Below are 26,578 nucleotides of genomic sequence, written 5' to 3'. Positions count from 1 at the left end.
CTATTGGGGAGGTTCATTACTGTAAGTTCTTTCCATCCATTACTTCCCCTCTGGTTCTGGCCTTTGGTTCCCATGCCAGTGTTGTTGTTCTTTCTTCTGCCGGTCTTGCCTTCTTTTGCCTGTGTTTTTCCTCCCCTTCCTTGAAACCTTGTCCTTCCTCTTATTGAGTGTTCGTTTGCCTCCTGCATGAGGCGCAGTTCTTTGGAAAAAGACGTGATTTCCGGTGGAAAGGAGCTGGTACTATCTATGGATCCCACATCAGAGCTCAGACTTGTGCCAGACTCCCATCTTCCCTTATCCGCAGCTCCCAGTGCTTGGTCTTTAGTAAGGTTGGTGCGCAATTTATCAAACTTCTTGGCGAATGTCAAGATTCTCACGGACCTGTAGTCCCTCTCGTCCCTTTCAAACTTCCTCTGCTTTCTTTCAATGATGTCCTTCTCAAAGATTATTATCCGTTCATTTATTGCCTCTAGAAGTTTCTTCACTTCATTCTGGTCTGTCTCTTTAGCCAGATCATCCAGTATTTTCTGTATTTCGTCAACCAGCTCTTTATGCTCCTCCCATGCGTTTTTAATAAGAATTTGAAGCATCGTTCTGGAGCAGGCAGTGGTGTTATCAAGCAATGCTTTCAGGACTTCTTGTTTAGGCTTATTCAGTGTTGGGTACAATAAAGATCCTCAGACCCCTTGGTATACGATTTACTTCCAGATAATTTTGGAGGGATGTGGCCTCCCACCATCTGCTTAGTTCTTTTTTACGTAATGTCTCCAAGAGATTACCCTTTTGTTTAATACTCGATGTGGTCAGGGATTGATTTGCACCCATTTCATCTCTATTCCGTTCGTTTGTAGTTTTCTTGAAAATTAATGTAGCCGATATATGGCCCCCCAACCCAATACTAGCATTGCCCCAGGATTTGCCCCCCCGGGGGCAAATTAGCAACGAAGCGCGGGAGACCACGCTTCGTTTTTTTTAAAAAAATCGGCAGGATCCGCGCACCCAGTGCGGAATTTGACGACTTCTAAAAAAAAATATTTTTTTTGGGCCCTGGGGGTCTTTGTGGGACGCCTTAAGCAGGCCTAGGGGATCAGGGTGTTTCTACCCTGCCCCCTTTTTGCATTCTGCATGTTTGGTTTTGTGCTTTCTTGTGCCTCGGTTCTATCGAGGCACAAGACGGCTGCCAACACTTCCTGGTTTGGAGTGTTGACAGCCAATTAGCATCCAGCTCGTGCTCGGCAGGGTGTGCGGATCCACCGCGCCCATAGATATATCTATGATTTTACTTTTGATTTTCTCAGGAAGCACTGAACGGATTTACACCATTTAAGCAAATGGCACGTGTGAACCAAGGGCAACCTTTGTGCCAAATTTGGAGTAATTCCGTTCAGCAGTTCGGGCTGTAGCTGCGATTAACGGTTCCTATGGAAAATTGCATGGGAAAACACGTTTTTGGACCCCCTTTTTTCTCAGCCCCTGCTTGACGAATCACCCCGAGACTTTCAGGATAGGAGCCAACCAGAGCTCCCCACCAGTTTTGAAACTTTCGTGAAGATTCGTCAACCGGCGCCAAAGTTATTCAAAATAGAATGTTGCGGATTTCCTGTGGATAATAGGTCCTAACTATAACTACCTATTGCGACCACCAGTAGGTAATATATATCTATCTATCTCTCTATATATTATCTACTGGCGGTCGCCAGTAGATAGTTATAGTTAGGACCGTGTTTCCATAGGAAATCTCAAAATTCTATTTTGAATAACTTTGGCGCCGGTTGACGAATCCTCGCGAAATTTTCAAAACGAATGGGGCGTTCCACTCAGCTCCTACCCTGAAAGTCTCGGGGGGATTCGTCAAGCGGGGGCCGAGAAAAAAGGGGGGTCCCAAAACGCGTTTTCCCCATGCATTTTCCCATAGGACCTTTAGTCGAAGGTACAGCCCGAACGGCTGAACAGAATTACTTGAAATTTGGCAAAGAGGTAGTCCTCAGGTCAGGGATGTGCCTTTTGCATATATGGAGTCAATCCGTTCAGTAGTTCCTGAGAAAATCAAAAGTAAAATCATATATATATCTGGGCGGAGCCTAACCACACATCTCATTGTGAGATCTGATTGGCTGTCAGCACTTCATCCAAGAAGTGTTGGCAGCCATCTTGGGACCAATATACATGATAGCACCTCATTAAAAAGCATTGCAGTTAATAGAAGGTTTTAAGACTTTAGTTACATTATAAATCATTTGTTGATGGCACCATACTCATTTTAAGAATTGTGGTATGTTCTAAGGTGATTTTACCATGTGAAAAAGCCTTCTGCTGGGATATCATGAATCATGTTTGAGAGAAAACTATTTTCACATGCTTTTCCCACAGAGGTTTGGAAGGTGATCTATAAGCTAAACTGAGAGCATATTTTCTGTAAATTCACATTATCTTTCTCAGTCATGTGAGAATGAAGTCTGACATTCTCAGTAAAACATGTACATCCAACAAGGGCAGAGACTGTCAGTTGATTCCTTTGTGTTCTACTGCAGCTTCCCAGAGTGTTCCAAAGAACAAGTAGAGCGCTAACAGTCTTACTTATGACAAAGTTATGGCACACTTGAAGCCATCTTGATTGGAATAAAGTGGTAACATTTAAACCATTTAATTTAAAAAGGAACAAAATGAGAGGGTTCATTTTGCCATAGAATGTATGATAAGTGCTGCGGAAAGAAAAATTAGGGCACATTTTGATTGACTTCTCAAATCCTCTTCTATTTCATTAAAGAATTCTGACATGCAGACTGAAACATGCACTGTCAATACCAGCAGCAGACTTCCCTGGTGAGCAGTAGCTTTACTACAGTGATCTAATGAGCAACTAGAGTGCTAACATTCTGAATTTATGGCAAATGTGTGACACATCTGAATGCCTTCTTCATTGAATCAAAGTAAAAAACTGACAGTATGCCTACTGAGGAGAATGCAGTAAATGAGGAAATTAGGAATCTTCATAACAAGGTTCCCAAGATGGCCACCAGAGACAAAAAAAGAGCCCAAATGTAGCACAAATATCACCGAGATGTAGCCCAAGCATAGCCCAATGACAGAAATCCCAGAGTGTTTTAAAGAACAACTAGAGCGCTAACAGTCTTACTTATGACAAAGGTATGGCACACCTGAAGCCATCTTGATTGGAATAAAGTGGTAACATTTAAAACATTTAATTGGCAAAGGAACAAAATGAGGGGGTTCATTTTGCCATAGAAATTATGATTAGTGCTGCAGAAAGAAAACTTAGGGCACATTTTGACTTCTCAAATCCTCTTCTATTTCATTAAAAAGTTCTGACATGCAGACTGAAACATGCACTTTGAATACCAGCAGCAGACTTCCCTGGTGAGCAGTAGCTTTGCTACAGTGATCTAATGAGGAACTAGAGTGCTGCCATTCAGAATTTATGGCAAATGTGTCACATCTGAATGCCTTCTTGATGGAACCAAAGTAAACAAGCATTGAAAATGCAATAGGTCTCGCCCTCGTTTAAGTTAAAGCAATTCTGATTATAATTAGGTGGCTTTTTAGCTTTGCTTTTATTAGTGTTTTTCAAAATTTCATACACATACCATGCATATGTATGCATATATGTATATGTATATGTTTGCATGAATTTATATTTATATAGATATGCAGATTATATGTTTATATATGTATACATATATATATGTACACATACATATATATAAATGCATATGCATATATATGCATATATATATGTGCATATGTGTGCATGTACAGAGAGGTAGAGATGTAGAGGTGTATAGGTAGAGGTGTAGAGGTAGAGAGGTAGACGTAGAGAGGTAGAGAGTAGTAGAGAGAGAGGTAGAGAGGTAGAGAGTAGAGAGCATGTAATAGAGAGTAGAGAGTGAGTAGTAGAGAGTAGTATAGAGTAGTAGAGAAAGTATCAGAGAGTGAGTAGTAGAGAGTAGTAGAGTGAGTAGTAGAGAGTGAGTAGTAGAGAGTGAGTATTAGAGAGTGAGTAGTAGAGAGTAGTAGAGAGTGAGTAGTAGAGAGTAGTAGAGAGTGAGTAGTAGAGTGAGTAGTAGAACGTAGTAGAGAGTAGTAGGGAGTGAGTAGTAGAGAGTGAGTAGCAGAGTGAGTAGTAGAGAGTAGTAGAGAGAGTAGTAGAGAGTGAGTAGTAGAGAGTAGTAGAGAGTGAGTAGTAGAGAGTGGTAGAGAGAGTAGTAGAGAGTGAGTAGTAGAGAGTAGTAGAGAGTGAGTAGTAGAGAGTAGTAGAGAGTGAGTAGTAGAGAGTGAGTAGTAGAGAGAGAGTAGTAGAGAGTAGTAGAGCAGTAGAGCGTGAGTAGTAGAGAGTGAGTAGTAGAGAGTAGTGGAGTAGTAGAGAGTGAGTAGTAGAGAGTAGTAGAGAGTGAGTATTAGAGTGAGTACTAGAGAGTAGTAGAGAGCGAGTAGCAGAGAGCAAGTAGTAGAGAGTGTGTAGTAGAGAGTGAGTAGTAGCGAGTGAGTAGTAGAGAGAGTAGTAGAGAGTGAGAAGTAGAGAGAGTAGTAGAGTAGTAGAGAGTGAGTAGTAGAGTGAGTAGTAGAGAGTAGTTGAGAGCGAGTAGTAGAGAATCAGTAGTGGAGAGTGAGCAGTAGAGAGTAGTAGAGAGTGAGTAGTAGAGAGTGAGTAGTACAGAGTGAGTAGTACAGAGTAGTACAGAGTGAGTAGTATAGAGTAGTAGAGTGAGTAGTAGAGAGAGAGTAGTAGAGAGTGAGTAGTAGAGTAGTAGAGAGTGAGTGGTAGAGAGTAGGAGAGAGTAGTAGAGTGAGTAGTAGAGAATAGTAGAAAGTGAGTAGTAGAGCGAGTAGTAGAGAGTAGTAGAGTAGTCGAGAGTGAGTAGTAGAGAGTGAGTAGCAGAGAGAGTAGTAGAGAGTGAGTAGTAGAGAGTGAGTAGTAGAGAGTGAGTAGTAGAGAGTAGTAGAGAGCGAGTAGTAGAGAGTGAGTAGTGGAGAGTGAATAGTAGAGAGTGAGTAGTAGAGAGAGAGTAGTAGAGCGTGAGTAGTAGAGTAGTAGAGTGAGTAGTAGAGAGTGAGTAGTAGAGAGTAGTAGAGAGTAGAAGAGAGAGAGTAGTAGAGAGTGAGTAGTAGAGAGAGAGTAGTAGAGTAGTAGAGAGTGAGTGCTAGAGAGCAGCAAAGAGTAGTAGAGTGAGTAGTAGAGAGTAGTAGAGAGTGAGTAGTAGAGAGTAGTAGAGAGTAGTAGTAGAGAGTAGTAGAGAGTAGTAGAGAGTGTAGTAGAGAGTGAGTAGTAGAGAGTAGTAGCGAGTGAGTAGTAGAGAGTGGTAGAGAGTGAGTAGTAGAGTAGTAGAGAGTGAGTGGTAGAGAGTAGTAGAAAGTAGTAGAGTGAGTAGTAGAGAGTGAGTAGTATAGAGTGAATAGTAGAGAGTAGTAGAGAGTGAGTAGTAGAGAGTAGTAGCGCGTGAGTAGTAGAGAGTGAGTAGTAGAGAGTGAGTAGTAGAGAGTAGTAGCGAGTGAGTAGTAGAGAGTGAGTAGTAGAGTAGTATAGAGTGAGTAGTTGAGAGTTAGTAGTAGAGAGTGAGTAGTAGAGAGTAGTAGAGTAGTAGAGAGTGAGTAGTAGAGAGTAGTAGAGAGTGAGTAGTAGAGAGTGAGTAGTAGAGAGAGAGTAGTAGAGAGTAGTAGAGAGTAAGTAGTAGAGTAGTAGAGATTAGTCAGTCAGTGTCAGTCAATGTCAGTCAATGTCAGTCAGTCAGTGTCAGCCAGTCAGTGTCAGTCAATGTCAGTCAATGTCAGTCAGTCAGTGTCAGTCAATCAGTGTCAGTCAGTGTCAGTCAATCAGTGTCAGTCAGTCAGTGTCAGTCAATCGGTGTCAGTCAGTCAGTGTCAGTCAATCACTGTCAGTCAGTGTCAATCAGTGTCAGTCAGTGTCAGTCAGTCAGTGTCAGTCAGTGTCAGTGTCAGCTAGAGCAGCTCTGCTGACCTGGTTCTCTGGCTCTAAAGCAGCTCTGCTGACCTGGTTCTCTCTCTCTAAAGCAGCTCTGCCGACCTGGTTTCTCTGGCTCTACAGCAGGTCTGCTGACCTGGATCTCTGGCTCTAGAGCAGCTCTGCTGACCTAGTTCTTATGCTACAGAGCAGCTCTGCTGATCTAGTTCTCTGGCTCTACAACAGCTCTGCAGACCTGGTTATCTGGCTCTAAAGCAGCTCCGTTGACCCAGTTCTATGGCTCTGACGCAGTTCTGCTGACATGGTTCTCTGGCTCTATAGAAGCTCTGCTGACCTGGTTCTCTCCCTCTAAAGCAGCTCTACTGACCTGGTTTCTCTGGCTCTGCAGCAGCTCTGCTGACCTGGTTCTCTGGCTCTAGAGCAGCTCTGTTGACCTGATTCTTAGGCTCTAGAGCAGCTCTACTGACCTGGTTCTCTGGCTCTAAAGCAGCTCTGCTGACTTGGTTCTATGGCTCTAAAGCAGCTCTGCTGATTTGGTTCTCTGGCTCTAGAGTAGCTCTGCTGACCTGGTTCTCTGGCTCTAAAGCAGCTCTGCTGACCTGGTTCTCTCCCTCTAAAGCAGCTCTGCTGACCTGGTTTCTCTGGCTCTACAGCAGCTCTGCTGACCTGGTTCTCTGACTCTAGAGCAGCTCTGCTGACCTAGTTCTTAGGCTCTAGAGCAGCTCTGCTGACCTAGTTCTTAGGCTCTAGAGCAGCTCTGCTGACCTGGTTCTCTGGCTCTACAGCAGCTCTGCTGACCTGGTTTTCTGCACTCACGACGCACGCACCCGACTTCGCGAAAATATATTTAAAAATAATATAAGTTTCTTATAAGTACAAATATATTATTTTGATGAATATCTTACATAATCTCTTGCCTTAATATGTATATTAAATACACAAACATATCATTTTGGAACATACATTATTTTTGCGGGAGTCGCGCACCCAGCGCGCCCCAGCACGTATATGATGTCACGCGGGACCCGCAAGCGCGCAAAAATCTCGAACCATAATGCGCATGTGTCGCGAATGCACGGGAGCAGGAGTCGCAGACTGGTCGCATACTAATCGCGCATATCACGTGATATTAAATGTATATGATGTAACTGAAAAACACGCAGCCGTCGCACACCATACGCGGATCCTTCATGACTTTTCTAAAATGGCGGCTAGAATGCGCGCACCCACCGTGATGTGTGCTCTTTGAGTGCGCGACTGCGGAAAAAATTGGATTTTTTTTTTAAGAAAATGATATAAATATATTAAAATAAAATATGAAAACAAGAAAATTAATCAATATTTCAGTTTTAATTAAAAAAAGTTTTTTTGCAATTTTCAGAAAAATATATGTTATTTAATGAATAAAATATTTATAAATAAACAGTTAAAAATTGGTAGAAAATCAGTACAAAAAAATAGATATAACTACTATCACACTTAAAAGTTAGCATTTAAAAAACCTTTGAAATTCACTAAAAAAAAAACATAAGTTTCAGAGACGTTATAGTTAGAAATTAGCATTTAAAAAACCTTAGAAATTCACAGAAAAAAACATAGGTTTCAGGGGTGTTATGGTTAGCTGCCCATTTCACCCGTACAAAACCATAGAAATTCCTCCGTTATAGTTAGTTCTGCTAACTATAACTCACGCGCCCGCAATGCACTGCTGATGATGTCACATATTGCATCATTCATGACATGGTCTGTGACATCACTGATGACATCTCAAATGACATCACTGATGACATCATCCACTTGACAATCCGATACACCACATCATACACTAGTATAACCTTTCATCACTCACTGTAAAATACAGAGTACCATATTGGAAACCATTGACACACCAATACCAGTTACTACATACCCACTCACTGATTCCTAAGTCTACACACACAACTACCCATTCAACAACAGAATCATCTATACATGCAGTCATTAATTAATAGAACACTATCAAATGCACGTATACACATATATAGACATTGACACATCAGCAGTCATCTTAGTCGGTTATGCAGTCATCCTACTCACTCATGAAAAAAATGTATCGCACTTAAATTTACTCACTTACACAATTATCCAATGATACCTCATTTATTCAAACACATAGTAACTCATCGTTAATATGTTAAAAATGCACCATTACAATTATACACTCATTCATATATTTACTCTCACAATCACTGACTCTTACACAAACTTATTTATATACACCAACTCTCAGATACAATGCCTTTTATTTTTTTACTTTGTTGAAGATGTACAACTAAAACATATATTCACTCACCAACACACAAATAAATACACTCAGTCACCCAAACAACTGTTTCCACATGCACTCTTAAACCCATATACCTAGTCAATCAACCATTCACACATCTATGCATAGAGTTACACACACCCCATCCAACCACACACAAACTCAGTGTCCCATACATATACTCACCCAACTAATCAATAACTAATATACACACTCATGTAGTTAGTGACCAACTGAGGCAGCATGTTATACAACAACAGAGACAGTGCTGCACACATTCACATAGTTTAGTTACTAATCCATGTATTAAGTGAGACACTTTCAATTACTCACTTAAAAAGACAGTCAGACAGCTACTAAATCCACCATCCAGACAGTTATATATCCAGTCAATCTTCAATACAGATTGGTATATATATAATACATATTTAAATTTCAAACTAAACCACATTCAGTGGATGATGTCATCAGTGATGTCATCAGTGATGTCATTTGAGATGTCATCAGTGATGTCATCAGTGATGTCACTGACCATGTCATGAAGGATGCAATATGTGACATCATCAGCAGTGCATTGCGGGCGCGTGAGTTATAGTTAGCAGAACTAACTATAACAGAGGAATTTCTATGGTTTTGTACGAGTGAAATGGGCAGCTAACCATAACACCCCTGAAACCTATGTTTTTTTCTGTGAATTATATATATATATATATATATATATATATATATATATATATATATATATATATATATATATATATATTCACTGAAAAAACCATGGGTTTCACACACGTTATAGTTAGGAATTAGCATTTAAAAAACCTTAGAAATTCAATGAAAAAACCAAAGGTTTCACACATGTTATAGTTAGCTGGACATTTCACTCGTAAAAAACCAATGAAATTCCCCCGTTATAGTTAGTTCAGCTAACTATAACTCGCGCGCCCGCAATGCACTACTGATGACGTCACATATTACATCACTCATGACATGGTCACTGACATCACTCATGACATCACTGATGACATCTCAAATGACATCACTGGTGACATCACTGATGACATCATCCAGTGAATGTGTGTTTTTCTGAAAATTAAATATGTTTTATATATGTATATCTCAAGGTCAATGGAAGAATAAATGGGTATATAAGTGTATAAATGGATGCTTTTTAAAAAAAAAAAAATTTGTGTAACTGACTGATTAAGTGTATCATAGTGAATACATGGCTTACTGAGTAATGTTTAAATATGAAAATATCTGTATCAGTCTCTCACTTTGTGTATAAGTGGCTGCATGGGTTGGTGAGTAGCTTCATGGGTATCTATATAGGTTATTAGTTCTTTTTTTAAGTATCAGTCTGAGTGTCTGTATGGTTCGGTGGGGGGTATTACGTAGTGCATAGGTGCATGAATGAGTGATTCACTCTTTGTATGTGTTGAAGACAACATGTGTGCAGGACTGTATGGGTGGATGAGTGTGTGTATGGGTGTGTTAGTGAGTGAATGACTGTCTCAATAGTGTCTTTATGAGTAACTACAGATCTATTAAACTAGTATATGTGACTATTGGTGTATATAAGTGAGTATATGTGAGAGTGAGAGATTGAAAGAGTTCCTGTATGAATAAGTATGTGTTTCTATAAGTGATTGTTTAAAAGACTAAATATGTGTAAGTTTCCGTAGAAGTAAGTGTGGTGGTGTGTGTATAACTGTATATGCAAGTAAATGTATGTTTGATTCTTTATTAGCATGAGTGACTATGTGTGTGAGTAACTCTATGGATGAGTGGCATTGTGTAACAGGATGTATAGGTGTATGAGTACATATGATGAGTGAGTGCATGTATGAGTGTCTGTATAGGACTGTTGGTGAATGAGTGGATGTGTATGTGGTTCTTAGACTTACTGAATAGGTTGTTGTAACTGATATTGGTATGTCCATTGTTTTGAAAATTTTAGTTTCTATTTTTGAATGTGTGTATCAAAGGTTATATTAGGGGAAGAGGAGGTCTGCCACTCTATCACAAGGATGATGTCATCAGTGATGTCATCAGTGATGTCATTTGAGATGTCATCAGTGATGTCATGAGTGATGTCAGTGACCATGTCATGAGTGATGTAATATGTGACGTCATCAGTAGTGCATTGCGGGCGCGCGAGTTATAGTTAGCTGAACTAACTATAACAGGGGAATTTCATTGGTTTTTTACGAGTGAAATGTCCAGCTAACTATAACATGTGTGAAACCTTTGGTTTTTTCATTGAATTTCTAAGGTTTTTTAAATGCTAATTCCTAACTATAACGTGTGTGAAACCCATGGTTTTTTCAGTGAATTTGCAAGGTTTTTTAAATGCTAATTCCTAACTATAACGTGTGTGAAACCCATGGTTTTTTCAGTGAATTTGCAAGGTTTTTTAAATGCTAATTTTTATTTTATTTATTTTTTTTTGTTTTCAATTTTTTTTTACATATTTTTATTTTAATTTTCCATCCTTTTTTAAAGACTATGGTTAAATTTTAAAAATTCTACAATATGTTTTTTTTTTACCATTTTTATAAAATAAACAGGTAAGATTTATTAGTATAACATATTGGTTTCTTTTTTCCCTTTTTTCTTTTTTTCTTTTTTTTTTTAACGTGCGCGTACGGTAAGTGCACGTCTTGCTTTCATTACGTTAGATTTCTACGCTGTTTGCGTTCATTTACGCAATTTGCGTAGACGTACATCACGCGCACGCAGCGAGTAACGCGTACGCTGCACGCGCTTGTTACACGGAAGTGAAGGGGCGTGCCTGTTTTGCGCATGCGCGCTAGTGCGTGTCTTTTTTATGCGCATGCGTACTTTTACCGTAAGCGCCCTGTAAGCGTAACATAAGCGTAACGTACGCGCACGGTGGGTCATGTGATCATGAAACACAACTTTTGATTGGTTGAAACTACTTTCAGTTCTAGAACTCTCCTACACCACACCCATTCCCCTCATTTCTGCTTGTGATCCCTTAGGAGAAGGAGCTGAGTTGTCTTTGTGATACGATGGCAGAACAGCAGAACTCTTCTGAAAGTGAGGCTAGCAGCACTACCTTGAGGCAGAGAAGGAGGAAACAAAAGAGCTCTTTCATATGGGAGTATTTTTCTTTTCCAGAGGACAAGAAAAAGGTAAATGCACCCTTAGTGACTTGTAAGCTTTGTCGCCGTGTACTTTCAAGAGGGAATCCCAACAAGAAGTATTCCTTCGGGAATCACACCATGTTGAGACACCTTCAAGATGTACACGGTAGGACATTTGCTCGACATACTGAAGGTAACCCTTCAGTAAGTTAACCAAGCACATCCACAGCAGCTCAGCCTGGTCCATCATCTGCAGTGCCGAGTCCATCTTCGGCAGGTCAGCTGAGCCCTTCATCTGTGGGGGGAGCATCTCCTTTTTCTCGTCCTCTGGAAATCAACCATCGGTTTTCGAGGGTTTTAGTTCGGTGCGCCACTTGTCATGATCTAATTTGTCATAGGGAGACCAGTGTTGCCCTAGTGAACAATTTAATAGATCAACACATTTGTCGTAGAGACTAATATTCCCACTCTTTCTTTCCTCTGTCCCTGCATGAACACAACGGCTCTTTTAAGAGCCAACCTTACCTTTTAACTTTTTTTTATATATTTTGTAAAACTTTTTTCAATTTTTTTTTTACCGTACGCGTACGGTACGCGTAATTATTTTTTTTTTTTTTCAAAAACACTAAAAATCAATTATCACATTACAAGGTCCTTGAGAGACTACAATGAAAAACTGAAAATGTGATTGTGGAGAAGTGGAAAAAAGGGACCATGACATTTTTGACTTACCATACCCACTCAAAAAATTATTTATTAATTTAAATTTAATTTTAATTGCTTTAAAAATGGTTCAAGTTTTCGAAAAATTTCTATCTCAATCTGAAAAAAAAGAAAAAAGTATTAATATTTAATAAAACATTTTATAATACAGTACACATATTTACATATTTTCCCAAAACATTTTTTGCCTTTTTTTTGCTGTTTTCAGAATATATTGCATTTCACTATAAATTGTGAAAGCAATTGCATTCAAAAAAGCACATGTCCAAACTGCTTTTTCAGACCAGCACCATGTGTAACCTGGGTGACTGACTACACTCCAGCAAGGGCAACCAGCCTTAGTGATGCTGAATGTATTTGCATTACTGACTGAAACTCAAACCCCACTCGGTTGTGAATACTGTGCATGATTCCACAGGATAAGCAGCTGGGTGTGTGCTAAGAGTCTGCTTCTGCACAAAAAAATGGCTCCCCCTTTCCATCTAATGCAAATGTGAAATCTCCAGAGCAATACGTAATAAATCTCTGCCTGTAATTCCTATTTGCACACAGAGTCATGTTTTCACATTAGTCACAAAACGAAATTTCTTTGCCAATTTGAAAGCACACTTACTACTCTTTTTTTTGGCAAGTGATAAACACTTTTACAGACTGACACATTTTTAATCCACTTTTCAGATTCTTAAAAAAGCACATGTCCAAACTGCTTTTTCAGACCAGCACCATGTGTAACCTGGGTGACTGACTACACTCCAGCAAGGGCAACCAGCCTTAGTGATGCTGAATGTATTTGCATTACTGACTGAAACCTCAAACCCCACTCGGTTGTGAATACTGTGCATGATTCCACAGGATAAGCAGCTGGGTGTGTGCTAAGAGTCTGCTTCTGCACAAAAAAATGACTCCCCCTTTCCATTTAATGCAAATGTGAAATCACCAGAGCAATACACAATAAATCTATGCCTGTAATTCCTATTTACACACAGAGTCATGTTTTCACATTAGTCACAAAACGAAATTTCTTTGCCAATATGAAAGCACACTTACTACTCTTTTTTTTGGCAAGTGATAAACACTTTTACAGACTGACACATTTTGAATCCACTTTTCAGATTCTTAAAAAAGCACATGTACAAACTGCTTTTTCAGACCAGCACCATGTGTAACCTGGGTGACTGACTTTACTCCAGCAAGGGCAACCAGCCTTATTGATGCTGAATGTATTTGCATTACTGACTGAAACCTCAAACCCCACTCGGTTGTGAATACTGTGCATGATTCCACAGGATAAACAGCTGGGTGTGTGCTAAGAGTCTGCTTCTGCACAAAAAAATGGCTCCCCCTTTCCATCTAATGCAAATGTAAAATCACCAGAGCAATACGCAATAAATCTCTGCCTGTAATTCCTATTTGCACACAGAGTCATGTTTTCACATTAGTCACAAAACGAAATTTCTTTGCCAATTTGAAAGCACACTTACTACTCTTTTTTTTGGCAAGTGATAAACACTTTTACAGACTGACACATTTTGAATCCACTTTTCAGATTCTTAAAAAAGCACATGTCCAAACTGCTTTTTCAGACCAGCACCATGTGTAACCTGGGTGACTGACTACACTCCAGCAAGGGCAACCAGCCTTAGTGATGCTGAATGTATTTGCATTACTGACTGAAACCTCAAACCCCACTCGGTTGTGAATACTGTGCATGATTCCACAGGATAAGCAGCTGGGTGTGTGCTAAGAGTCTGCTTCTGCACAAAAAAATGGCTCCCCCTTTCCATCTAATGCAAATGTAAAATCTCCAGAGCAATACGCAATAAATCTCTGCCTGTAATTCCTATTTGCACACAGAGTCATGTTTTCATATTAGTCACAAAACGAAATTTCTTTGCCAATTTGAAAGCACACTTACTACTCTTTTTTTTGGCAAGTGATAAACACTTTTACAGACTGACACATTTTGAATCCACTTTTCAGATTCTTAAAAAAGCACATGTCCAAACTGCTTTTTCAGACCAGCACCATGTGTAACCTGGGTGACTGACTACACTCCAGCAAGGGCAACCAGCCTTACTGATGCTGAATGTATTTGCATTACTGACTGAAACCTCAAACCCCACTCGGTTGTGAATACTGTGCATGATTCCACAGGATAAGCAGCTGGGTGTGTGCTAAGAGTCTGCTTCTGCACAAAAAAATGGCTCCCCCTTTCCATCTAATGCAAATGTAAAATCTCCAGAGCAATACGCAATAAATCTATGCCTGTAATTCCTATTTACACACAGAGTCATGTTTTCACATTAGTCTCAAAACGAAATTTCTTTGCCAATTTGAAAGCACACTTACTACTCTTTTTTTTGGCAAGTGATAAACACTTTTACAGACTGACACATTTTGAATCCACTTTTCAGATTCTGAAAACAGCACATGTCCAAACTGCTTTTTCAAACCAGCACCATGTGTAACCTGGGTGACTGACTACACTCCAGCAAGGGCAACCAGCCTTACTGATGCTGTATGTATTTGCATTACTGAGTGCAACCTCAAACCCTTAAAGTATTCCTTATTTTTACCAGTACACCTTAATTTATCGTGAAAACATAGTCCATATTATTTTACATGTTCCTCACATTTAAATTTCTCCCAAAACAGAAAATAATAAACACAACTTCAGCAAAAGGAATTCCAATTCTATTATTCATTTCTTAATTTACCATATACATCCCCTCTCAAACTCTAAACTCACCTTTAAAATTAGTTAGTTGTGAAAAAATTGTAGCACTCAAACAGCAGATTATCAGAGCCAGGATCTCTGTTCTGTTCACCTCTCTCCTCTCAGCAGAACCAGATAATGGCAAACTTTCCGTCTCTTTTTCAACACTTATACATGTTAATTTCAAATCTCAGTGCTTCCCCCTTTTTTTCAAATGTAATCACACATTTCTATTGGTTGAAAACCAACCCTTTTCCAAAAGTGCCCTTCCCCCAACTTGACTTCTGCCTAGTACCCTTCCCCCAACTTCACTTCTGCCTGCTACCATAGCAACAGCTCATGGAACACTGCTGTGTGGAGTTAGGTCAGAAGTTCGCCACACAATGTTTCATTTCCAAAGAGCAGGAGTGCTTGACTTTTCAAACCTAACAGCAAATCCATAGTACTGTTCTTTGGTAACACATTTTTCTGTACCAATACAAAACATGCTTCTATAAATTTACACATACAGCCTAGTTTTTATTCTAGAATGGTATGAAACAGCCAATCAGTTCTTTTTTTTTATAAAAAAAATATGTATGCCTCCATTTCCAAACTGTCTTTCATTTCTTTTTACCATTCTACTGAATTACACCTCCTGAGTGCATCCAGTTCTCCTTTGAAGATGTTCACAGTGTGGATTGTAGGGCACAGCTATGTCTTCTGGTGTGAAAAGTATGCAGAGAAAACAGATATGGTGAGAGACCTTGCTTTGCCAAATGTAGACATTAAATGGATTGGTCAGAGAGGGTTAAAGTGGCACCAATTGATGCCATTGGTGAAATCCTTCTTGCAAATCCAACACCCTGACCTCATATTAGTGCACTGTGGTGGCAATGACCTAGGCACTTTGACTGGGGTAGGTCTGGAAATGCTTATGAAGAACACCTTTGCACAACTGTTTTCACTTTTCCCTAAAACTGCCTTTGTGTTTTCTAACATATGCCAAAGGCAAAAATGGAACTGGTCCAATCATTTTTGTCCGCAGATTGACAAAGCAAGAAAGCACGTCAACAAATCTGTTTGTGCTTTCCTCCGTGACTATGGTATGGGTTCCATTTACCACAACAACTTGCGTTACGACATGCAAGACATTTATAGAGGAGATGGTGTACACTTCACTGATGAAGGGAACAGAGTCTTCCTCTTGAACCTTAGACTCTGCATCGGTACTTACTTGTAGGTACCAATAAAAAATCACTTCATAAACACAACGGCTCTTTTTAGAGCCCCCTAATATCTAAACACTTAAATCTGCATTTCATTTCTTTTTTTTCTTTTTTTTTTTACCGTACGCGTACGGTGAGCTTACCGTACGCGTACCCCGTGATTTTTTTTAAAATTAATAAATGTTTTTTTTGTACTTTTCTGTCCTTCTTTGACCCCCTTACAAATGTTAGGGGGTCTGTAACTCTCTTCCTTGCCCCCTTTTCAAGATATCACCCTTTTTTTTCTGAGTGAAATACACAAAATGGCGGCCGCCGCTTCCTGGTTTCGACCGATTCGAATGTTTACTAAGATCTAAGAGCCAATCAGAATCGCGCTCGCGCACGTCACCGTACGCGTACGGTAAGCGCACCGTAAGCGCACCGTAAGTTGGCTCAGATATATATATTGATTTAAAGGCTATTTTCTCAGAATCTACTGAACAGATTTACACCAAACCTACAAAAGGCACTTCCTTGACCTGAGGACTACCTCTCTGCCAAATTTCAAGTAATTCTGTTCAGCCGTTCGGGCTGTAGCTGTGTCTAAAGGTCCTATGGAAAAATGCATGGGAAAAACGCGTTTTGGGACCCCCCTTTTATCTCAGCCCCCGCTTGACGAATCCCCCCGAGACTTTCAGGGTCGGAGCGGAGCGTAGCGCCCCACCTATTTTGAAAAATTGGCGAGGATTCGTCAACCGGCGCCAAAGTTATTCAAAATAGAATGTTGCAGATTTCCTATGGAAACGTGGTCCTAACTATAACTACCTACTGGCGACCGCCAGTAGGTAATATATATATATATATTTTAAATGTTTAATACATTTCTAACATTTTATAATTAATTATAAATTCTTATTTATTAAAATATTATTATAAGTAAATATATAGATATATACTACATTTTATATATTATTATTATCTCCACGTTGCTCCTTCTGGATCTATGGGTACTTCACCAGCAATGTAAATAATGTGCAAAAGGTAAAAAAATAAAAAAAATAAAAACATTTAAAAATGTAAATATGCAAAAGGAACAATGGCAACTGCCAAAAGCCAGATGCAATCATTGTTAAATATGGGTTAGCAGTCTAGTCTATTTTCTAACAGAAACAAACAAGGGATGCATGCACTTAGTTACTTTAAATAGACAGTTTAAACGGTGGGAATCTATGGTCCAGTTGAAGGCATCTGCCAAAACGCGTCGACCGCCCTTTCATGTTTTGCACTGATGGTGTTGAAAGAATAAAAATACCTTAAAGGAACAACTGTGGACTCCCTCTGTGCCGTGGATACTCTGGTGGTGATCGCGACGAGTTTGCTTTAAAAAAATATATATATATATGGAAGAATAAATGAGTATATAAGTGTCTAAATGGATGATTTGTTTTTGAAAAATTGATTGTATAACTGACTGATAAAGTGTATCTTAGTGAATACATGGCTTAGTGAGTAATGTTTAAATATGTAAGTATCTGTATCAGTCTCTCACTCTGTGTATAAGTGGCTGCATGGGTTGGTGAGTAGCTACATGAGTGTCTATATAGGTTACAAGTTGGTTTTTTGAGTATCAGTATGAGTGTCTGAGTGGCTGTATCGTTCGGTGGGGGGTATTACATAGTGCATAGGTGCATGAATGAGTGACTCACTGTTTGTATGTGTTGAAGACAGCATGAGTGCAGGACTGTATCTGTGGATGAGTGTGTGTATGGGTGTGTTAGTGAGTGAATGACTGTCTCAATAGTGTCTTTATGAGTAACTACATATGTTTTAAACTAGTATATGTGACTATTGGTGTATATAAGTGAGTATATGTTAGAGTGAGAGATTGATAGAGTTCCTGTATGAATAAGTATGTGTTTCTATAAGTGATTGTTAAAAAGACTAGGTATGTGTAAGTTTCTGTAGAAGTAAGAGTGGTGGTGTGTGTATAACTGTATATGCAAGTAAATGGATGTTTGATTCTTTATTAGCATGAGTGACTATGTGTGTGAGTAACTCTATGGATGAGTGGCGTTGTGTAACAGGATGTATAGGTGTATGAGTACATATGCTGAATGAGTACATGTATGAGTGACTGTATAGAACTGTTGGTGAATGAGTGGATGTGTATGTGGATCTTAGAATTACTGAATAGGTTGTTGTAACTGGTATTGGTATGTCCATTGTTTTGAAAATGTTAGTTTCTATTTTTGAATGTGTGTATCAAAGGTTATATTAGGGTGAGAGGAGGTCTGCCACTCTATCACAAGGATGATGTCATCAGTGATGTCATTTGAGATGTCATGAGTGATGTCATGAGTGATGTTACTGACCATGTCATGAGTGATGTAATATGTGACGTCATCAGCAGTGCATTGCAGGCATGCGAGTTTTACTTAGCTGAACTAACAATACCGGGGGAATTTCAATGGTTTTGTACGAGTGAAAGTCCAGCTAACTATAACGCCCCTGAAACCTATGGTTTTTTCAGTGAATTTTTATATATATATGCCTTTGAATCCTGCAAAGCCAAATGCCTTTGAATCCTGCAAAGCCAAATGCCTTTGAATCCTGCAAAGCCAAATGCCTTTGAATCCTGCAAAGCCAAATGCCTTTGAATCCTGCAAAGCCAAATGCCTTTGAATCCTGCAAAGCCTCACATTGTGCCTGTGATCAAGAAGTTTTCACTTCGAAACGCGTAAGGCTTGTAAATATGCTCTGAATTAAAGAATGCTGTTTGAAGCTGATACTACGTCTGTTTTAGAGTGCTCCTTAAACCGAGGAGGCATTGTTTGACATATATATATATATATATATATATATATATATATATATATATATATATATATATATATATATATATATTACCTACTGGCGGTCGCCAGTAGGTAGATATAGTTAGGACCTAACTTTTCCATACGAAATCCGCAACATTCTATTTGGAATAACGTTCGCGTCGATTGACGAATCTTCGCAAAATTTTCCAAACTTTTGGCCAGCTTTGGTTTGCTCCTATCCTGAAAATTTCACGGTGATTCATCAAGCGAGGGCCGAGATACAAGGGGGGACCCAAAACTAATTTTCCCCATGCATTTTCCCATAGGACCTGTTGACGCAGCTACAGCCCGAACTGCTGAACTGAATTACACCAAATTTGGCAAAGAGGTAGTCCTTAGTTCAGACTTGTGCCTTTTGCTTAAATGGTGTAAATCCGTTCAGTAGTTCCTGAGAAATTAGAGTTAAAATGATAGATATATCTATGGCCTCGGAGGATCTGCGCACCCTCCCCGCACCCTCCAGAGCACGAGCTGAATGCTAATTGGCTGTCAACACTCTGAATCAGGAAGAAAACCCCCCAAAAAAGGTGCAAAACGCGACAAGGGGGCAGGGTAGAAACAAAATCGTGGGATGCGCTTAGGGTCCGCGCATCCCGCTGCTGAAAAAAAAAACAAAGCGCGGACTCCCGCGCTTCGTTTTTATGTAGCCCCCGGGAGGGGCAAGTCCCGGGGGCAATATGTAAATGATATGGGCACCCCAGCCCCGAGGACAGCCACCCTCCGGGGCTTATGTGAATTATGGGGGGGGCTCTCAGCCCCCCAGCCCCGGGGACTGCCACCTCCGGGGCTTTATTATAGATGGGTGGGGGGGCTCAAATGCTCCCCCAAACCCCGGGGACCGCCACCCCCGGGGCTTGAATTTAAAAAAAAAAGGAAAAACCCTCTGGGGGGGGCTTGAGCCCCCCACATGCCCCAGGGACTGCCACCTCCCGGGGCACTAACTATTTAACATAGGGGGTCCGTTACGGACCCCCAAGCCCCGGGGACCACCACCCCCTGGGGCTTTAAATTAAGTGGGAGGGGGACCGCGCGGCCCCGCCTGGAGCCAATGATGGCCCTGGGGACCGCCAACCCCCAGGCCCGGCTCCTGCAGTGTCCCGGGGTGCCCACCCCTGGGACACTGCTGTTTGCAATGGCAGGGCGGGAGCCTCGTGGCTCCCACCCTGCCATTGCAAACTGCTTTGCTTCATTGAAACAAGAGCAGGGAAACCTGCTCTCGCTTCAATGAAGCAAAGCAGATTGCTTTTCCACATGGGGAGCAGCATGTTAGCTGCTCCCCATGTGGAAAACAATGCCGGCTCCTGCAGGAGGCGGGGAGCCGGCTAGGACCATGGGGGGATTGGGGACCCCCCCATGGTCCCCAATGAGGTGGCCAGGCCCTGGGGGATAGGGTCCCCGGGGCCAGTAGTGGCCCCGGAGGGGGGCCACGTGGCCCCCCTCCTAAAAATAAAAAATAAAAAAACGGCCCTGGGGGATGGGGTCCCGGGGGCCAATAGGGGCCACAGGAGGGGGGCAAGGCAGCCCCCTCCAAAAATCAAAAAAGAAAAAAACGGTCATGCCCTTGGGGGTGGGGTCCCCGGGGCAAATTATGGCCTCGGGAGGGGGGCCACGCAGCCCCCTTCCCGATTTTTGGGGGTTTTTTAATAAAAAAAAAATTGGGGGCAGGCCCTGGGGGATGGGGTCCCCAGGGCCAATAAATTAGAAAAAGAAGGGGGGCTACACAGCCCCCCTTCTAAAAAAAGAAAAAAAAAAAGAAGAAGGCTCGGGCTGGAGGCCACGCCCTCTCGTTGCACCAGAGGGGGATCTAATTCCCCTTGAATACTGGGGGTCCCTGTGGGCCAACTAGCCCACCAGGAACCTCCAGTATGCACCAGAGAGGTGTAATGAGGCCACGCCCCTTTTTACACCTCTCTGTAACGCAGCTCCGTGGCGCTTACTGGAGGTACTTGGTGGGCTAGTTGGCCGCCAGGGGACCTCAGGATTCAAGGGGACTTAATCTCCTAACTTAAAATGCGCCAAGGGCGCGTTTGCACAGTGGTGAAGGTAGGGGGCGGGGCCTGAGGTGATACTGTGCAAAAACGCCCTGTGGCGCGTTTTAAGTTGGGGAATTCATTCCTCTTCAATCCAGAGGTCCCCTAGGGGCAACTAGCCCACCAGGTAACTCCACTAAGCACCACGGAGCTGCGTTGCAGAGTGTTGTAAAAAGGGGCGTAGCCTCTGAAAACCTCTCTGCACTGCAGCTCCCTGGCGCATACTGGAGGTACCTGGTGGGCCAGTTGGCCGCCAGGGGACCTCAGGATTCAAGGGGACTTAATTCCCCAACTAAAAACACCCCATGGAGCACGTTTGCACAGTGGTGTAGGTAGGGGGCGGGGCCTGTGGTAATATGTGTGCAAACACGCCCTGTGGTGCGTTTTAAGTTAGGGAATTAATTCCTATTCAATCATGAGGGTCCTTGGGGACCAACTAGCCCATCAGGTACCTACAGTAAGTGCCACAGAGCTGCATTGCAGAGTGTTGTAAAAAGGGGCGTGGCCTCTGAACACCTCTCTGCAATGCAGCTCCCTGGCGCATACTGGAGGTACCTGGTGGGCTAGTTGGCCCCCAGGGGACCTCAGGATTGAAGAGGAATTAATTCCCCAACTTAAAACGCGCCACAGGGCGTTTGCACATGTCACCTCAGGCCCTGCCCCCTTCCTTCACCATTGTACAAATATTCCTCTAAAATCAGCCGAACTACGAATTCCGATTTACTCACCTGTTATCAGGAGAGAACCCAGGGCTGCATCTTTTAGACCAGCAGTGACCCTGAAAAGTAATTCTAAGCGTACTTACCAGTAACTTGTATTTCGGTTCCATAGGAATCCATTGTGCGGTTTTCAGCAGAAAAGTTTCTAAGTGTCCATTTTTGAAACTTACAAATATTCCTCTAAAATCAGCCGAACTACGAATTCCGATTTACTCACCTGTTATCAGGAGAGAACCCAGGGCTGCATCTTTTAGCCCAGCACTGACCCTGAAAAGTAATTCTAAGCGTACTTACCAGTAACTTGTATTTCGGTTCCATAGGAATCCATTGTGCGGTTTTCAGCAGAAAAGTTTCTAAGTGTCTATTTTTACAAACTAAAAATATTCCTAAAAATTAATCAGTATGACTTAAACACATTCTTTCAACTGTTTACAGGAGGTTGGCCAGTGCTGGATCCAGGATCCACCACTGAGTAAGAAAAAGTAACGATAACACTACTTACCTGCTAAGTGAATTTTCTGCCATAGGATAACATTGGTGATTCTATGTGAAAAATGTTCAAAGTGTCAACTTTTAAAATACAATAATATTCCTTAAAAATAACTACTGTAACCAAAACGCTTTTACTCAACTGTTTAAGGAGATGTCCAAGGACTGAATCTAGGATCCAGTCCTGTGGTTAGAAAATGAATCCATAAAGTAACTAATTGCATTTAACTAGAAATTCACATTTAGCTCAATGTTGCTTTGTGTTTGAAATTGTGTTGCCCATTGCAACAACTGTAACTACTGTACTTAAAAGTCTGTTGCCTATTTGCCAAGTATTTAAACTAAAGTAATTCATTCTGAGAAAGTATATTTTGTATTGTAATGTATAATGTAAGTATAATGTAATTTAAAAAAATATATTTAAAAATAAATAGTTTAAAAAATGTAGTAAATCAGTATCAAAAAAATCTGTATAACAATTAGTACATTAAAAATTGTCATTTACAAAACCTTTGACATTCACTGAAAAGACCATAGGTTTCAGGCATGAAATAGTTAGGAATTAGCATTTAAAAAACCATTGAAATTCACTGAAAAAACCATAGGTTTCAGGCCTGATATAGTTAGGAATTAGCATTTAAAAAACCTTTGAAATTCACTGAAAAAACAATAGGTTTTAGGGGTGTTATAGTTAGCTGGACATTTCACTCGAACAAAACCATTGAAATTCCTCCGATATAGTTAGTTGTACTAACTACATCTCGCACGCCCGCAATCCACTGCTGATGATGTCACATATTACATCATTCATGACATGGTCAGTGACATCACTGATTACATCTCAAATGACATCACTGATGGCATCATCCACATGACAATCAGATTCACCTCATCATACACTAGTATAACCTTTCATCACTCACTGTAAAATACAGAGTGCCAGATTTAAAACCATTGACACACCAATACAAGTTTCTAAACACCCACTCAGTGATTACTAGATCTATACACACATCTAATCACTTACCTATAGATTCACTCATACATGCTGTCAATGATCAATAGAACACTATCAAATATACTTATACACCTATATCGACATTACACACCAGCACACATCCTAATCACTTATGAAGTCATCCTACTCACTTATGCAAACAATGGATCATACTTACTTTTACTTAGCTATACACTTATAAAAACACCACTTCATCTATTCATATCGATAATAACTCATACTTAGTGTGTTATCAAAACACTATTACAAGTATACAGTTATCCATACAGTCACTCATACAATCACTGAGTCATATATATACTTATTTATATACAACAACTGACACATACACTTGCTTTTATTTTCCTAGTTTGTTGGACATGTACCATTGAGACATATATTGGCTCATCACCACACCCATAAAGATATTCACTCACCCAAACAAATGTTATAACATGTAGTTTTAACTTCATATACCTACTGAATCAACTATTCACACATATTTGGGCAGTCACACAACCCCACCGAACCACACACACATTTACTCTCCCAATACTCAGTTAACTAATCAATAAATAATATAGACTTTCACGTAGCTAGTAACCAACTGGTGCAGCAGTTTACACAACAACTGACAAAGTGATACAGATATTCACACAGTTTAGTCACTATCCAATATATTTAGTGAGACACTATAAATTAGTCAAGTAAACAGTCAATCACACTGCTACTAAATCCTCCATCCAGATATTTATATATCCAGCCATTCTTCAATGCAAATTGCTATATATATATATAATACATATTTAAATAACGAACCAAACAACATTCACTGGATGATGTCATCAGTGATGTCATCAGTGATGTCATTTGAGATGTCATCAGTGATGCCACTGACCATGTCATGAATGATGTAATATGTGACATCATCAACAGTGGATTGCGGGCGCGCGAGATGTAGTTAGTACAACTAACTATATCGGAGGAATTTCAATGGTTTTGTTCAAATGAAATGTCCAGCTAACTATAACACCCCTAAAACCTATTGTTTTTTCAGTGAATTTCTATGGTTTTTTAAATGCGAATTCCTAACTATATCAGGCCTGAAACCTATGGGTTTTTCAGTGAATATATTACCTACTGGCGGTCGCCAGTAGGTAGTTATAGTTAGGACCCTGTTTCCATAGGAAAACCGCAACATTCTATTTGGAATAACTTTGGTGCCGGTCGACGAATCCTCGCGAAATTTTCAAAACTAATGGGGCGCTACGCTCCGCTCCTACCCTGAAAGTCTCGGGGGGATTCGTCAAGCGGGGGCTGAGATAAAAGGGGGGTCCCAAAACGCGGTTTTCCCATGCATTTTTCCATAGGACCTTTAGACACAGCTACAGCCCGAACGGCTGAACAGAGTTCCTTGAAATTTGGCAGAGAGGTAGTCCTCAGGTCAAGGAAGTGCCTTTTGTAGGTTTGGTGTAAATCTGTTCAGTAGATTCTGAGAAAATAGCCTTTAAATCAATATATATATCTGAGCCAGCTTACGGTGCGCTTACGGTGCGCTTACCGTACGCGTACGGTGACGTGCGCGAGCGCGATTCTGATTGGCTGTTAGATCCTAGTAAACATTCGAATCGGTCGAAACCAGGAAGCGTTGGCCGCCATTTCGTGTGTTTCACTCAGAAAAAAAAGGGTGATAACTTGAAAAGGGGGCAAGGAAGAGAGTTTCAGACCCCCTAACATTTGAAAGGGGGTCAAAGAAGGACAGAAAAGTACAAAAAAAACATTTATTAATTTTTTTTTAAAAATCGCGGGGTACGCGTACGGTAAGCTTACCGTAAGCTTACCGTAAGCTTACCGTACGCGTACGGTAAAAAAAAATAAAAAAAAGAAATGAAATGCAGATTTAAGTGTTTAGATATTAGGGGGCTCTAAAAAGAGCCGTTGTGTTTATTAAGTGATTTTTTAGTCGTACCTATAAGTAAGTACCGATGCAGAGTCTAAGGTTCAAGAGGAAGACTCTGTTCCCTTCATCAGTGAAGTGTACACCATCTCCTCTATAAATGTCTTGCATGTCGTAACGCAAGTTGTTGTGGTAAATGGAACCCATACCATAGTCACGGAGGAAAGCAGAAACAGATTTGTTGACGTGCTTTCTTGCTTTGTCAATCTGCGGACAAAAATGATTGGACCAGTTCCATTTTTGACTTATGTTAGAATACACAAAGGCAGTTTTAGGGAGAAGTGAAAACAGTTGTGCAAAGGTCTCCTTCATAAGCATTTCCAGACCTACCCCAGTCAAAGTGCCTAGGTCATTGCCACCACAGTGCACTATTATGAGGTCAGGGTGTTGGATTTGCATGAAGGATTTCACCAATGGCATCAATTGGTGCCACTTTAACCCTCTCTGACCAATCCATTTAATGTCTACATTTGGCAAAGCAAGGTCTCTCACCATACCAGTTTTCTCTGCATACTTTTCACTCCAGAAGACATAGCTGTGCCCTACAATCCACACTGTGAACATCTTCAAAGGAGAACTGGATGCACTCAGGAGGTGTAATTCAGTAGAATGGTAAAAAGAAATGAAAGACAGTTTGGAAATGGAGGCATACATATTTTTTTTATAAAAAAAAAGAACTGATTGGCTGTTTCATACCATTCTAGAATAAAAACTAGGCTGTATGTGTAAATTTATAGAAGCATGTTTTGTATTGGTACAGAAAAATGTGTTACCAAAGAACAGTACTATGGATTTGCTGTTAGGTTTGAAAAGTCAAGCACTCCTGCTCTTTGGAAATGAAACATTGTTTGGTGAACTTCTGACCTAACTCTACACAGCAGTGTTTCAAGAGCTGTTGCTATGGTAGCAGGCAGAAGTCAAGTTGGGGGAAGGGTACTAGGCAGAAGTCAAGTTGGGGGAAGGGCACTTTTGGAAAAGGGTTGGTTTTCAACCAATAGAAATGTGTGATTACATTTGAAAAAAGGGGGAAGCACTGAGATTTGAAACTAACATGTATATGTGTGGAAAAAGAGAGGGAAATTTTGCCATTATCTGGTTCTGCTGAGAGGAGAGAGGTGTACAGAACAGAGATCCTGGCTCTGATAATCTGCTGTTTGAGTGCCACATTTCTTTCACAACTAACTAATTTTAAAGGTGAGTTTAGAGTTTGAGAGGGGATGTATATGGTAAATTAAGAAATGAATAATAGAATTGGAATTCCTTTTGTTGAAGTTGTGTTTATCATTTTGTGTTTTGGGAGAAATTTAAATGTGAGGAACATGTAAAATAATATGGACTATGTTTTCACGATAAATTAAGGTGTACTGGTAAAAGTATTTATCACTTGCCAAAAATAAGAGTAGTAAGTGTGGTTTCAAATTGGCAAAGAAATTTCGTTTTCAGACTAATATGAAAACATGACTCTGTGTGCAAATAGGAATTACAGGCAGAGATTTATTGCGTATTGCTCTGGTGATTTTACATTTGCATT

At 40.5% G+C, this 26,578-nt stretch overlaps 1 protein-coding gene across 1 annotated transcript in view; it reads left to right on the top strand.

Moving 5' to 3' along the window:
- LOC146812208 (uncharacterized) overlaps positions 1-26,578 on the top strand; it is a 381,145-nt gene that overhangs the window by 108,927 nt on the left and 245,640 nt on the right. The window lies entirely within an intron of this gene.

Source organism: Triturus cristatus, chromosome 7, assembly GCF_964204655.1.
Source record: "Triturus cristatus chromosome 7, aTriCri1.1, whole genome shotgun sequence".
Lineage (NCBI taxonomy): Eukaryota > Metazoa > Chordata > Amphibia > Caudata > Salamandridae > Triturus > Triturus cristatus.
Note: the sequence above shows the minus strand (reverse complement) of the source record. Positions and strands in the feature narration are given on the sequence as shown.